Here is a 14,343-nt window from a genome sequence, read left to right on the forward strand (position 1 = left end):
TGTTTGAGGATGCAGAGAAGTGCTTCTTTTCACACTTCTTCTATATCTATGTTTTGTGGTGGTAAGTCATACCAACAAACATGTAATAGTAGAAGTAGAATAAAGAGTCTTAATGGATCTAAAAAAAAGATGTATTTGTGATAGATTGTAGAGTGACTTTTAGTGTCTGTTAAGTCAGCATGTAGAAGAACAGCCACACTGTTAAAAAAAACATCTTAAAAAAAACTGTAATATTACGGCAGCTGGGGCGCCAAAATACTACCATAAAATAACAGAAAATAACTTCCTCATAAAAATATGGTTATTTCCAGTAATGACAATACAGTTTGTTGCGCTAATTTTACATGAGATCTTGCCTTTTCAAGTGATTTTAAACATTAAATTAGGAACATGTTAATGTGATTAAACAATGAAATTATCTATAAAGAGGGGGAAAAAAACAAATCCTAAAAAAACTGTAATATTCCTGTAGTTTGGGCGCCAAAATACTACCGTAAAATAACAGAAAAGAACTTTTTCATGAAAATACAGCTATTTTCAGTAATGAAAATAGAGTTTGTTGCGCTAATTTTACATGGGATTCTGCCTTTTCCAAGTGCTTTTAGACATCAAATTAGGAACATTTTAACGTGATCAAACAATGAAATTACCTATAAACAAGGTCAATGAATGTGGTAATATGAATCATAATACGTAAATGTACAGAAATATACAGTTAACTTAAATAATAATGGATTGCACGCCCTGGGACAGACTGACAGAGGCGAGGCTGCCATATCGCACCATCGGCCCCTCTGGCCATCACCAGTAGGCAAAGAGTCTTGACCATGGACACAATACCAAGAGTGTCCGAGCCGGGGCTCGAACCGCAACCTTCTGATCACAAGGCGAACTGCCAACTCTTGAGCCACGATCGCCCTAAACAGCAATGATAATAATACTTATGTGATGCAACACATAGGAATCATGTTATATACTTTTCCACACACTCATCCCCCCTCCCTTTCCAAACACCTTCGACGCTTATTCCCTTCCGATGCTGACGGTGGATCAAGGAGACCAGCGCACAGGCTGCAGGCCCGGATGTACTGTCTAATTCGGCTGTCTCTCACCCTTTATCCACCCCTGTTGCTTGTCATGTGTTTCTTTGGTGTATTAAGAGTTTTTTCATGTGCTGTGTGCAGAGGTGTTTTTTTCTGTTCTCAAACTGACCTCCCTGTTGGAGCTCAGTCTGGGGGGAGTTATTTTTTCTCCTTATCTTTCCTCATGTGGTGCATTTTTCCATTGTTATACCTCTCTGACCTGTCTTCCCCATGTGACATTTTGTGTAATGTATGTATGGTCGGAGGGTAAGATGGCGCTGCCATTGCGTGCAATAGGTCGCAGCCTTATGAAATTTCCCCTTGTGGGACTAATAAAGGTATATCAAATCAAATCAAATCAAATCCAAAGCATTACATTTGAATTCAACAGTTCAATCTTTCAAATAACGGACAGATATTTGTGAAATCATGATACATTTGTGAATGTATTTAAATATGCATATGTACAGACAGATACATTTAATAATCATGAAAATTATGTTTTATTGCATTACAGTGATTTAACATTTCAATTTACATTTGAAATGTCTATCACAGTCTATTTACGTAACTTTAATGATATTCTAGAAGAACAGAACAAAACTGTAAAATGCACAGTGAAATACTTTTATATTAGCATTTTTTCCTACAGTGCAGCCATACCCGCAACCTTGTGGTTGTTAGTTCACATTCATTGGCCGATGCTTAGCGTCATGTTATTATGTGTCCCAACATCCAATGGCATGTCACATTGTTTTCATGGCCGCACCCTCACCCCAGGTGCAGAGGCCTGTTTCTGTTCAGGAATGTTATGAATACTTTGAGATTTATATTAATTGCAATTCCTACTTCTACATTTATTTTTTAAAATATATAATTAGCACAGCATGGCCGTGCAATGTTTTATATGTTTTTTTTAGTTTTTATTCCTATTAATTATATTTTCACTTGTTACCTTTGAATTATTGAATCAGACCTGGATGACATGAAATTTTCAGCACAATCATAATTCAAATACTCCTTTAAATATTGATTATTCTCATTAATTTTCGATCATTTCATATATTTTTCCATAGTATTACATTTGGATTTAACAGATCATTCTCTCACATAACAGACAAATATTTGTGAAATTATGATACATTTCTGAATGTATTTTTACAATCTAAATATGCATATGTACAAAAAAATATATTTACAGTGATGTTATGTTATTTTACCTTTGACATGTAAAATCACAGTCTACTTATGTAAATGTTTTATGGTATTCTAGAAAGACAGTACAAAACTGTAAAATATACAGTAAGATACTTTGACATAACTATTTTTTGGAACAGTGCAGCGTTTTAAAGCTGTTAATGTTAAACACCTCTCATCATATCCAGGAGGAGTTTTGTTCATCGTGTTTTTATCCGCAGATACTTTGACTCGAGTTTCGCTCAGAGTAGCTTACAGCAGATGCTGTGTGACTGACAGGCGGGTTAATCAAGTTGTTTTTAATCTTGCTGAAAATCTCCCCGGCCTTTTCCTATTATCATAATGAGCTCTCGTGTTTGTCTCAAGTCCTCACTGCGGCAGCTGTTCGAGCGTTCACATCGGCGCAGCGAGGGATGGAGAGCACTTCCTGTCGCTGAAAGGCCACAGGGTCAATCTGGGGAAAACAGTTGCTGCTGCAGGCTGCTAATCAAATTTTAATTTCAGCTTCAAATCAGTGAATCTGACAGCGTTTTTGGCTGTTTGCAGTGAGTTTGTATTTAAAGTCTTCAGGTTTGTTACATTGAGGAGATCTGCAGGTAACAGTGTACAGGTGAGAAAATATAACATGACTTAAACCTGTCACAACAATGACAAACACCATTTGAATGTTTTATCCAAGTGTTCGAGATTTCTGTTTAAATGAGGTGCAGAAAGCCGATGTGTGCCAATGTGAATTCACATAAATGGTCACAAATAACCATTAAAGACATACTTTAACTCAAATGATCCTCTTTATCGTACATTTTTATCTGTTTTGATGTGAAACGAGTCCTCAATTACCCACACTAGCATAAAAACTAATTAATCCAACTTGCTGAAATCCGCAGATGGTGTGAGTGCACAGAAGGAATCGACCCTATAAACGTGCTTCTCTCAGCTCAGTGAAGCTAAGACATTCAAGAAGGGGCTTTTTTAATAAGGCTGGAAAGTTGTTAGCAATATGGCACAATTAATTTAGGTGTTTTGACTCAAAGTGGAACATTAAACTTTGCTCCAATGGAACAAGGAAATTAGAAATAAGGAAATTAGCTCCTGTATTGATTTCTTTGTGCTTTTTACTGAGGCTTAGACCCAGTGGTTCAAGTAACCTGGGGGCTACGACTGCAGAAAACGGGGTATGTGGACATGTACCTTACCCAGTTACTTTGCTAGTGTCCATTTGGACCTCCTTTCCCTTCAAGACTCCTTTAACCCTTCTTGGCACAGAATCAACAGGTATTGTCCCTGTTGACATGACAGCATCACACACTTGTTGCAGATTTGTCTGCTGAACATCTATGATGTGAATCTCCTGTTCCACCAAATCCCAAATGTGCTGTGTTGGATTAAGTTCTAGTGACTGAGGAGGCCATTTGAGTACAGTGAAGTCAGTGTCATGTTCAAGAAACCAATCATAATCAGACTTATTGACTGTTGACTGTAACCTGCAGAGTTTAAGTGCAGCCCCAGTGGCCTAATGGATAGGGCACTGGCCTTCTGAGTCAGGGATTGTGGGTTCGATTCCCACCTGGGGTGATTTCAAAGATGGTCAGAAGCAGGCTGAGACCATGATCCAGTGGCCAATGGAGCCACTCTCTCCTAGGACCTTTAGCCTGCTTTCTGTTCTGGTTGGAATGGAAATTGTTCATATATACACTCACTGTACATGTCATTGCTAATACCTGCTTGGGTTCCTTTTAGCCTTCAAATCTCCCTTAATTTCACCAAATCCTAAAGGTTTGGATTTAGAGCTCGTGACTGGGGAGGCCGTTTGAGTACAGTGAACTCTGAGCTTTGCGACATGGTGTGTTACCAGAAGATGGTACACTGTGGTCATAAAGGGATGAACATGGTCAGCAAAAACACTCAGGTAGACTATGGTGTTTAAATGATGCTCAGTTGGTGTTAAGGCCCCAAAAGCAGGCAAAGAAAACACCTTCTACACCACTGCACTGCCAGCACCAGCCTGAGCTGTTACACATACTAGATGAGAGCATGTGCAAATAGTACACATGAAGATCGTGAGTGACAGGCAGAGCGCTGCAGCGCAAAATTGGTTCGTCCTTTATTCTACCTTAAAAGTCCCTCTATTTGAATGTTACCTGCAATGCTACTTTCTGACCAACACTCTTACAAATACCAAATCTGATTTGACCGCAACTATATCAGACGAGTGCTTGTGTCCAGTCATCGCCCGCCACGCACACCGGATGTGAGGAGAAACACGCAATTTGCTTGGTGCCGTTTGGTCTGCATAGCATAATAAGCTGGATAACTGAAGCCCATATTTACAGGATTTGATTAAATTTATTTTTTTGCTCATTTTTTCAAAGGAAATGCCCATGTGATTACCAAGCTTGATTATTTTTTTAGATCCAAATAAACAGATCTGACCAATCAGATCAAAGCATTTGTACCACAAAATGCGCACTATCTTAAATATACAATGATATGGAAATAGTAAAATTACTACATTACCTCAGAAACACAGCTAGATGCATCTCTGAAATTATTTCTCTGCCTCCTCAGATGTGATTCCAACTCTGCCAACACACGTCAAACTGCCCCACTGACATCCTGAAAATCAATCACGATAAAGCTTCAACACCGGGATCAACCCATCAAATTTTCCCCGCTACTGGTTTCTACTGAGAATTGGATGAACCAGAATCTCAGTTTCTTCTTTTTTTTTTGTTTAGAAACATCAGGATAAGCTCATCATCGCTTGATTTTGACTTCATTTTGTTCATGGTGCGTCTTTGAGAGGTAATTTTCAACAAAAACACACCACGTTAGATGTGCACCTACAGTGCATGGCAAGTTTGAATCCGTGCTGGCCTGAAATGGTAACACAGCCATAGGTGGGAGGGTCTCAAACCAATGTACTCCTACTGTTGGTGCCAAGCCAAGATAAAAGGGAAGGGTTGTGCCTGGATTGAATTGCTAAATTGCCAAGAATGAGTGCAGATGATCACATTCAAACCACAGCAATGTTGATGAACGTGATTTTAAATCTCTTTGATGGGCCTTTGGATAAAATATGAGATAAACACAGTTGAGAAACGTTCTCTGTGAGGAGATCCTTCCTCTTCAAACACACTGCTATCCCACTTTGTTCTACGCAATGGGATTCAAACCAGCAACCTTGACAGTGTGAGTGCTATCAGTTCATTAGCTATAACTCCTGCATTCAGACTCATAAATCATGTCGTGCTGCTCGCTCTGCCCGAGTATGCGGCGTTTGGCCCAGAGGTGAAACAGCCATTTAACCTTTATATTGAGCTTTAATTCTCACTTGGCCTTCCCGTCGTTTTCTGTGGTTCACCAGCTTAGCCAATTAAATGAGATTTACACCAGTCCAAACTCATGCTTTAACACACAAACACAAACTTCTGATGAAATTAAAGCCAAGTTCTGACAGTTATGCTCAAAGTCATCGACCTTGTAAAGCGCTACGTCTCGCTTCCTTGACGGCTTCATCAATCATGGCTGATAATTGTGATTGATGGGGGAGGAGCTCGGGCAAATGAAGGCCAGAAAACATTTAGCCAAGTGCAGCCGGGAGGAGTGAGATTAATGGTGATAAAAGTGACTGAGCGAGGGTGAAGGTGCACCGCGCGGCATTTTAACACCAGTAAATCATTGGCACATTAATGCAGAGATGTCGATGTAAGTACTGTAAACAAACAAGCAGCCTGTCGGCCTCTGCTGCCCCTGCTTTCCATCTTTTTCTGGGCTGGATTCAAAGGGAAACCTGTTGGTTATTTTCAGAGTAATAAATATAAAAAAGAATAATGTTGCTCAGGAACATACACAGCTGGATGTTTAAGACTTTCTACTATTAAAAAATAAGTAAGGATCCCTTAGAGCAAATGTCTCTTTTTCTAATTATGTTTTAGTTGCTCATGATTGCAAAAAGAAGTGATTCAATCAGGAGATGTTAACAAGAAGTTAGTAAATGAAATTATTTAATGTCCAAATTTGTGGCAACCTGTGCGCTCATTACTGGGAGTTTTAAAAGGATTAATTTGATAATATTGGTTAATTAGAAAAAAAAACATGACATCATGATTATTTGTTTCTGTAGATCTTTTAGTTTTCTTCAGAGAAATAACAACAGTGAATAACTTTTAAATATTCCAGAATCATCCATTAGGATCCAGACTCATAAAAAGGTAACTGTAACATAACTTTATATCAACACTTACAGATGTTTAATTAGGTGCACCTTGGTAGTACCAGGTTGGACCCCCTCTTTCCATCAGATCTGCTTTAATTCTTTATGACACAGATTCAACTAGTGTTGGAAACATTCCTTAGAGATTTTGGTCCATGCTGATGTGACACATCACACAAATGTTGCAGATTTGTACGCTGCACATCCATCTGTTCCACCAAATGGTGAGTTATCCTGCTGCAAGCGGCCATCAGATAATGCCATCAGATATTGGTACACTGTGGTCATAAAGGAATGGACATGGCCGGTGAAAACAGATCATTTTGCCTACAGAGCTCCTCAAATGCAGCCCCAGTGGCCTAATGGATAAGGCACTGGCCTTCTAAGCCAGGGATTGTGGGTTCGAGTCCCACCTGGGGTGTCCCAATGCATAACAGCCACTATCTTTTAAAGGTTTTAGATAGCCAGTTGTAATTGCAGGTTAAGAGTTTAAATTTCAGCTTGTCCAGCTAGCTTTAAGGCACAATCTTAACGTAAAATTCCCAACAAATGGAAATATGTTGAGAAGATCCTGCACTTAGAGTAATTCCAGCTGCTCCAGTATGTGAGGAGTTCACACAGGTCTAGAATCTGGTTGGTGACAAATGTGTTTTCAGGTGCTGGTTGTAAAAGTAGTTGTAGAAAGTTGCTTGCTGTGGATATTTGAAACTGGTTACAAAGAAACATATAGTGCTGCACCAAAAACATCCTTGCAAGTGATTCGGTCACTAGCAGAGTGGGTCATAGTTGACCGTAATTTCTATAGAAAGCACCAGGTTTTTGCAAACTCTTACCGATCACTTGCTAAACAATTGTGTCTTCAGACCAGGACGGTTATCAAATAGAGGTTGGAGCAGATTGGACAATGTTTTTTTTCGTGTCACAAGAACACTGAAGTTGGCTTTGGCAACACCATCGTGTTGTTCAATGAAAACTCAAACTTTCAGAATACTTTGGTTACCAAGACTAAATGAGATGTTTTGATGATGGCATGAATTACAATAGAACTTGAAGAGAAGAACTTAGCAAAATACTGATTAAAACCAAAGTGCCAGTACCACTGATAAATATGTATTAAATTTTGGTATCACCAACATAAGTAAGCAGCTTTTTTTTTTTTTTAACTGAGACCATCTAAACAATTTGTTCAAATTAATCCAGTTAATTAATAAAGTTTGCAGAAGTCGTAAGAGTTCATTTAACTCACAGTTTTAATGTGGTTCAGGAACTTTTGAGTGTTTTTTTTAGCTCCTTCTTGGCTTCTTTTGTGATTAGTTTGTGCCCTTCCTGCAGTCACATTGTTAAAGTCAGCTCTTCTACTGCATCAAACTCCCACTGCTGAGTCACCAACTGACAGCTTTCAAGTCGGACTGTCACTGGGATTTAAACCATGTTCGTACTAATCCGGGTAATCCATGAATCTTCTTCTCTCTGTTTTGACCCTCTGCCTCTTTCATAACAGCATCTCTTTCCACTGTTTAAGTTCATAAATCTGAAAAGGGATGGTTTGACAGGCAATTTAGCACTTCTGGGGTAACAGGGAGATGCTTGTAGACACTGCTTCATACCATTGAGAAAAACAATTGTACCATATTTTAGTGTTTTGGTTTTGTTCTTTTTACTTTAAATGATTTTAAATACTGTTTTCATTGTTCCGTGATATTGTTCTTGTTGCAAAATTTCCTCAACTACAAATGAATTAATTTTAGTCTGGACCACTACAGTCAACATTCATTTCATTGCAAAGTGGCTTGCAGAGGCAGCAGCAATCATGGGGAGACTAAAGCAGCCTAAATAACCAGTCTTAAATTAGACCTGCACATTGGATGTGTAGAAGGGTGTCAGTGGAGCTTTCAGATAAGATGATCTACCACGACTGTCTTGAGCTGGACTTCACAGCCTGACTGAACTAACATTGTAGTGTGAGAGCAGATGTTGATTACATGATGATCTCAGGCACAGAAGCTCTGGCTCTGAGCACAGAAGCCCCACCCACTTAGTGTTCCAACGGAGCTTGCAAAGAAAAGCGTCTGGACTTCTTAAAGAAGTCCAGACGCTTTTCTTTGCAAGCTCCTTTGACTACGATGACCTGGATGACTGAGAACCTTCACAGGCTTAGTGTTCCAACCTTTAGAGATGCAACCAATCAGAAGAAAGTTGACTTCTGTGGGTTTGTAGGGGGATGAGCTACAATGATTTTAAATAGACAGTAGATGACTTATGACTAGGGATGGGTATCGTTTAGGTTTTATCCGATACCGGTGCCAAACAGGTACTTTTGAAACGGTGCCGGTGCTTAAACAGTGCTCAAACCGGTGCTTAAAGAATGGAGAAAACAAAATTGGTCCAAAAACCTCTCATGTTCAGCTGTTTTTTTTGTAAATGTTAGCCTTTTCTGCAGCTATAGGGCATATATGGTATCACTCTTAGCTGGAAGCAGTGCTTAAACAATGGAAAAAACACAAACTTTGTCCAAAAACCTCTCATGTTTAACTGTTTTCCACTTTTTCTTTGGTCATTTTAGCCTTTTTGGCCAGGGTGAAGGGAGTATCTGCCATCAAACAAGAAGACAGCTGCATGTAGCTATGATGATGTTTGCTAGTTCACCTTACATACATTAATGTAATAACGTGGTTAGCCTACTCAACGTAAATTATACACGAACAACATTAAGCTACTCACGCAGAGAAGAACGCTGCTGCTGCCATCATCATCCATCATCATTTCTGCTACACTGGCAGGGCTAGGGGCCAGGACTCTACTCTTTGGGTTTTTGGGGGATGTTGCTAACTCCGGGTCGGATAACAGGCACCACACCCACAGTAGATGTGCTCGGTGTGAGGTCTCGCAGCAAGCTATCAAATATGGCGCATTTCTCGGCTTTTAAAAAAAATGCTATGCGTCGCCAGGTGTTTCATCAGATTTGAGGTGTTACCTCCCTTGACAGTATCACAGTATCAACTTAAAGCACTTGTTGCAGGCTGCTGAGTTTGCATATTTTGCTGTGGAGTACAGCCAGACTTTTGACCGCTTGCCTTGGACATTTTTAATCTGTAGCTCTGCTCTAAAAGAACGTACGTACCTGGACCCGCCTACTATCCTCGGAAACGTAAAATGATTGGCTAGAATTCAAAGTGTATCACATCTCAGGAAAATAAAGCACCGAAATGTGCGCTGCTTTTCGGTCTGGTTACTACCGTTTATGCCAGAACCGGTGCCATCATGGCACCGGATACTGGTACCCATCCCTACTTATGACTGAGGGTAAAGGCCCAGTATAAGATTTTTTTAAAAGGGTCATTTTAAACTGTGAACCGTCCAAACCTGCTCTAGCATACGATTTGATCCCGAGTGGCTTGAAAACTTTTGTCTCTCTTCCAAGGTGGAAGCACTATTTCATGTGAACATTAAATTTCATGACCTTTATCAACTTCTGGGACTTTGTCAGGGTAGCTCATGGTACAAGTTTGGAAAACTTTCTCGGCATATGTTGAGCAGCGTTCGAATCAGGTGCCAACATGTAAATCAACATCCACGGGGCCTCTTGTCCTTAATACATCCGTGGCATTTTAACGTAGTCAGTGATATTTACAGAAACAAGTTCAAACATCTGCTGCAGACGCGTATAAACAGGATTTTAATGCCAGCTGTGATTTATACCTGCACAATATCAACAGAATTAAAATGTCGCAGGTGCTGAAACCAACAGAGGTCACTGACGTACGTTCCTGTCTCACATTTAGCTGTAAACTATCAGGTATTAAAGCATTCAAATCACATTTACTTTCTGTGCAGTTTGAACGGCTGAACTGATCTAAAATTAGCTGCTACAGAGCTCATAAGCTTGGCTGACTCAGTTTAATGCCCACCTTACACTAATGGAGTAAAGAACTGTGTGGCTATGAACATAAATTATGGATTACAATTAGGAGCTCATCACTCCCGCATTAACTCTTTTATCTTTACTTCTTCCCGGCCTCTTAAACTCTCAAGTGATCCAGTTGGAAAGCTTTGGTTGCCATGGGAAGCCTGTGGACAGAGAGGGTTGTGGGTAATTGGTGTTGAACTCAAGTGGACACCGCTGAGGTTTCGGAGATAATGAGTTTACAAAGGAGGCCCCACAGAGAGGAGATGTGAGCGGGTCCAGCTCTATAGTGCTGATTTACATTACCGAGGTGGACTCTCTGGCCAAGCTCTCTATTGATTGATCGCAGAGTGAAGCCCCACATGAGATTTAGCCCCCAGCTGTAAAGTGTCTGCTTTTGCACTGAGGTAAGCACCTCAGACCACAGAGGAGCACACAGTTGAAGACAAATATTACCTTTTAAAAAGAAATGCAATCTTTAAAGCTGCAGTCATTTTCCCTTTGACATTTTTCAGCCCAGAATCTTCACATAAAGACTCACAAATCAATTTGAAACTTCATTTGGCGGCTGCTGGTAAAGAGAGTTTTATGTCTGTATTAAGTTAAACATGTATTTCATCTTTGGAAGCTAAAAGCAGAAATATTTGCTGGGTTTTTATTTTGATCTGAATAGTTGGGTAACTGTTTAATACTTGGATTAAGTCCTTGATTGCCTGAAGTCGAGAACCCATGAATATCACCACATTCTTCTTCCTCCCTTTAGATCCTCATCCATTCCTTTACCACAGCTGCCTTCAGTTGCTATTAACCCTCTATATTTCTATTCATGAAGCCATCTCTTGTAGACCTTGGCAATGATACTCTTTTCTCGTCCAGAGTGGCTTGCTTAGATGTAAAGTTCTCAATCATGGAGATAATTCTGTCATCATCAACTTTAGGTTTCTTCTCCGGACTGTCCCTCATTTTGCACCAACATGTGAGAGTTCCAGTGAAAAACTATAAAATGCATATTCAACACTTGGAATGAACTCTTGAATCAGCCAAGTTTAATTCATACAAATAAATATAAAATGTTAGCAGTTATAAAATGAGGTTCATTGACTATCCACTTGTTAAGTGATGACATATAAACCATGCATCTGGTTCCAAATTACACTGTGTTCATTAACGATGTTGCCTTTTTAACATGTTTAATGCTTTGATTTGAACAAGCCCCTAAAAATAGTATATTTTACTACATATACACTATATATACAGTATATTAATGACTAACCTCATATTGGGGATGGGTTATCTCAGGTGTTCTCCTCACTGAAGTTATGTTTGTTTTCTGCCACGCAATTGCATGTGTCCCTGACCATTGGAACCCTCACGTTAACTTTTATTGCAGGTGGAAAAAGTTAGTATTCATCCTCCAACTTTACTATGCTAATGTGTTTCTATTATCCTAACCATAGCTCTGTAGCTAACCACCAGGTAGCACATCATTTTATGCTAGCTAGCCCAACTTCAGTAACCCCATAAATGTTGCTGCTGTTTAGTTTTCTGTCTTCATTTATGTCTGAAGTGATAGCAGAGCTGTATGTTTTAATTTTTCAGAATTCCTCAGTTAGAACATGGTGTTTCATCTTTAGATGGAAACTTGCAAGCTAACTCCCCAAGCTAACTTCTAATGCTGTTAAACTTCATAAATCCTGTTTTTCATTAAAGCCTGGAAGTTAAACTTTACTGTTACACCTGGTAGTGCAGCCACACTGATCAGTTTACTAAAGATGAAAGAAGTTAGAGAGTTTTTAACTCTCAGTGATGCCGCAGCGTTTGTTTGAGATCGGAAACTGAGGAACAGTTATAATATACTTATATTTCATGTAATTATAGAGTAAGCATATAACACAAGTAGTCAATATGAAAGTATTTTTCTATTAATGGAATCAGTTATATCCATGCAGTCCTTACTCTCTGTGATGAGATTCAGTCCCATGTGTCTTTAAGATTAGATTATAAAAATAAATGCATTTATTGGAACTTGTTAGGAACATGTAGCACTGGCAAAGGAAAAAGAAAGTAGGAAATACGCTAGTCTAGTCTAAGTGCATGTACTTATAAAGTCATGGCCTTTCTGAGCTAAAGTGATAGGACACGTAAAGGTTGATTTAGCGTCCAAACAATCAGCAGCACCTAATGAACTGATTAAAATGAAAGACAGGAACAGTTTTTATCCTTGAAACATTGAAAAGGTTGTTTATAAAGCATAAATAGCACCTCACCAGTCTGAGCCACAGTCTGAGTAAGCCTCATCACTCAGGACACTCACACACAGACTCTATTCAGACCTATTCAAACTTTAAAATATCAAAATTGACACGTTTTCTTCGGTTTTACAGAAATCTGCTAGTGTTATTTTGTCGGTCAGCTGATACAAAGAAAGATGTTTCTTGAGCCCAAACAACTTTAGTAAGCCTTTCTTACAGCCTCTTAACCTTTAAATGAGACAAACAGTAATTAATCTGAATCTTCACTCGACTGCAGGAACATTGATAAATCTGTCAAACAAATACTTAAACATAGCTCTCTCTTATAAATGGGCATTTACAAGGTTATTCTATCTATTTACAGGGGATGCTTCAAAATGAATGGTGAGCTTTAGCTTGAACTGAGCAAGCTGCAAATGATCTGACACATTCAATAACAACCATCCCTCATTTTCATTTTCCGAGATGAATCTGCATCTCTTGAAGCTGCTGCCAAAGGAGTATGCATCCATTTATGTGGGAAAAACATCATTACCCTCTGTTGCTCATGTTCCATCTTGACTGAGTGTCCTTGAGCGAAAATCCAAATCCCTTCCTGCTCGCTCTCTTTGTAAGTTCCTCTGCATAACAGCAACACAAAATGTGAAACGTGGTTGATGCAGAGGATCTAGGGAGAGAAATGGTAATCATTTACTAACCAGGGATTTGTGGATTTAAAGATTCAAAGGCTTCCCTTTCAACGTGGCATCATTTCATCATGTTGACAGAGTGGGTTTTGTCTGTATTTAAAATTGCAGATGGAGCTTTCAGTTTGTAATCAAAAGCAGGAGCGCTTAAAAAAACTGAAAAACAATAGATATTTGTGGGGGGGCGGGGGGGAGGGGTCCAAATCTGGGTAGTGTCCAAACCTCAAAGGGATTGTTGAAATGCTTTATGGTTTGCTTAAATGCAAATTTACTACCGAGGAATTATTAGTAAATCCTGAAAAATGCTGCCTAAGGACAGAAGAAGCTACATCCACATTTCAGGTGTGTATTTGTGTGTTTGCCTGAAGATACAGGCCTTTAATCCTTGGCCTTTCCACAGCTTCGACGGAGGAAATGATGAATAAGTAATTTCCTGTGAACAGGTTGTGCAGCCTCAAGTGTGGAGTCATCGTAAACGGACAGCTGGAAGCAAGAGACACAGAAATGGGTTGTGAAAAAGAAGAAAGGAAGGAACGTAATAGAACGAAGACAGCCTGAAGATGAATTATCTTGATGTCTCTGCAAAATGTTTTATACAGCTGTAAAGAATTCCAGTGCATTTACAAGGCATCTGTTTGCATAGATAATAGAGTTTACTTTGTCTTTATTGTACCGTGTGTCTACTATCGCCTTCTCTCAGGAATAATTAAACAACTTCTACAAACTAAACAAGGAAGCTTAACTGACCTCCAGACCTTATTTTTTCAAATGGTAATAGTTAACTTTATCATGAAGGGAAATTAGTTGGAATTGAATATTTCATATAAAAACTATGAATTTTGCAGACCAATCTATCAACCAAGATCTCCTCCAAGAGATGTTGAGTCTTTTCCATTCAGAGATCTGAGTATAGGGAGCACAGAGATCTGCACAATCTGAGGAAACCCAGCCAACACTCAGTGGAGAGCTAAGAGAGGAAGTGAGGAACACAAAGACGTGACTCCGG

At 39.3% G+C, this 14,343-nt stretch overlaps 2 non-coding genes across 2 annotated transcripts; both read left to right on the top strand.

The window, feature by feature from the left end:
• The first annotated feature begins 3,781 nt into the window (after positions 1–3,781).
• On the top strand, positions 3,782–3,854 carry trnar-ucu (transfer RNA arginine (anticodon UCU)). Its single transcript has one exon. It is a non-coding gene; the product is annotated as a tRNA-Arg (tRNA).
• A 2,989-nt stretch (positions 3,855–6,843) lies between these two features.
• trnar-ucu (transfer RNA arginine (anticodon UCU)) lies at positions 6,844–6,916 on the top strand. Its single transcript has one exon. It is a non-coding gene; the product is annotated as a tRNA-Arg (tRNA).
• Positions 6,917–14,343: the final 7,427 nt, after the last annotated feature.

The sequence above is a fragment of the Neolamprologus brichardi genome, chromosome 23 (genome assembly GCF_056152115.1).
Source record: "Neolamprologus brichardi isolate AB-2024 chromosome 23, ASM5615211v1, whole genome shotgun sequence".
Classification (NCBI taxonomy): Eukaryota; Metazoa; Chordata; class Actinopteri; order Cichliformes; family Cichlidae; genus Neolamprologus; species Neolamprologus brichardi.